The sequence below is a fragment of the Hipposideros armiger genome, unplaced genomic scaffold, assembly GCF_001890085.2.
Source record: "Hipposideros armiger isolate ML-2016 unplaced genomic scaffold, ASM189008v1 scaffold_379, whole genome shotgun sequence".
NCBI classification, from domain to species: domain Eukaryota; kingdom Metazoa; phylum Chordata; class Mammalia; order Chiroptera; family Hipposideridae; genus Hipposideros; species Hipposideros armiger.
Window position 1 is genome coordinate 159997 of NW_017731729.1, and position 2388 is coordinate 162384.

Here is a 2388-nt window from a genome sequence, read left to right on the forward strand (position 1 = left end):
GCAAGTCCCACATCTGATAAAGAGGACTTTCTGAAATAAGAATCAGAAAATAGAGAACAAAAGTTATTCAAAATGCAATAAATAAACAACACTCTATGATAAAGTACACAATTTTCCAAAACAAAAGAGTCACTGAGTACGTAGACGATATTTTTTAAAAGACCCATATGAAGACACATTATCATGAAATATTACAGCACTAGAAAAAGCACTCTCAAAACTTACAGAGGGGTAAAAAATTAAGTCTCAGGCAAATGGTAGGGATTCAACATGGCAATGGATTTCTTAACAGCAACTCTGGAAACAGGAAGATAATGTTCCAAATTCTTGAGTACCTGCTTTTCAATTCTATACCCAAACACCATTATCAGTCGGTGTGGGTGTGTTGTAAGTAGGTATACAAACAAGAACAAAGAAAAAGTTAAATAATTAGAAAACAGGAAGAGCACAAACTTTAGTAGAGCCGCTCTAATGGATAAGGAAACCAGATTCCAGGGGCTCCAGGAATATAGCAAAAGAAGTTTAAGGATATTGAATCTAGTGCCTCGCCATTAACCTGTCTCAGCTGCTTCCTACTTTCCTCTATATTCTTTCTCCTCTTCTGTCTACTTACCTATTTACTCCTTTCTTCATAAGGAAGTTGGTTTTCAATTTCTGTTTCTTATGCTAACTGCCTGTCATTTAAACATGCACTGGTTCACATCCTTGAGAGATAAAACTTGATTTCCTCCCCTTGTCTTTTCATGAGAAGGCCCATTATAGGTCATTGAACAGCCTATGGATTGGTCAGGTTCTGACCCCTAATTATCAACTTAGGCTGGCAGGATGATTTACTTGGTAAAATGCATGAATTGTTTTTTAATTTTGTTTTTATTTTTAGCAAGGGCTATGAACAAGACATTTTTACCTTGAACAGTGGTCCTTCATCAGTATCACCTGGAAACTTATTAGACATGCCCATTTTAGGGCGGCACCCTAGATCTACTGATTCAGAAACCCTGGGTAAGTCTCAGCCAACTGTGTTTTATAAAGCCCTCCTGAGGCAGGATTGGTAGCCTAGGAAATTGACAACTCCCTCCAGGGGATAATGTAAGATGCCTCACTGCTTACAAAAGTAACAAGTGACTGTATCCAGTATCTGCAGCTGGAGAAAAACAGGAACCAATTTCACTCAGAAAGGCTAATCCTTATGACCAGGGACCTGACTTTTAGCTCATTTTAGTGTTATTTGCATTGAGGTTACTACGACTCCTATCATGCATGTTGTGTCATGACAGTTCCAAAAGAACCAAATAAGGAAGAAAAAGTGGGATATGGAGGGTCCCCCCAGGGGAAAGAGATGAATAAACCGTATCAATGGGATGTCACCAATTCCCCACCCTGGAAAGGATAAATATACCTGATCGTGACTCCCTCTGTACGACTTGTTCTCTGAGTTTGCCCACACTTTGCTCTCAAGTGTGTACTTTTGTTTTCAATAAATCACTTTTGCCTTCCTGCATCTGTCTCGCTCCTGAATTCTTTCTTGCTTGGAGACAAGAACCCAGTTACCGCTGCTCTGTGCTGAGTCCTCTTGTGGACATCCTTGTGAGCCTCTGGCAGCACTCTGAGTGATTTTGATAAACATTTGTGTTTGAAAACTCATGCCTTTAGAAGGGTCTTTCATCGTGTTATTGAATATTTAATTTACATAATCTCTCTGTATCTAAGATTTTCCAACATTAAAAGGTGATAAAATTATCCCCTTTAATTTTTTTTTGAAAATGTAATGGCTTTCTGTATATTAGCCCTTCTGAGCTGTGAGATGGGCATGGCTGGAAGGCAGGTGTATAATTAGATCAGTGTGTGTTTACTCCAGTAAGACAACATTAATATACACAAAACTTCTAGCACATTCCAGGGACATTCTAGGTAGCAATAAATGTTAGCTTCCTTGACTATTTTCAATGACGGGAAACGCATTCCTTTTGTTTTAACTTGACTGACTCTTCCAGCCATAGGTCTGTATTCTTCCCACTAGAGCGATGCAGAAGGAATTTAGATTTCACTGTCACTTACTGAGAATCTAGTATGAGCCATGTTATCTATTTTAGATCTCCCAATTGCTCTCCGTATTAGGCATTTTTACACCCTTTCTATGTGGAAGCCCTTGAAACATTGATAGAAACCCTTATGCATCTCTTTCCAAGCAATCCTAGCTCTGTCAATTGCTTTTCATATGTAAGGTTTTAAGGCTTTTCAAAATTATTGTTTCTTTCCCCAGATTATATTCAAGCTTCCTAATATGGTGCTCAGTTACCCATATTTTAATATTTAAATACTTCATGTGTAAGCATTGGTCTGACACATGTAGCATATTATCTCTTTTGTTCAGGACACAATATTCCT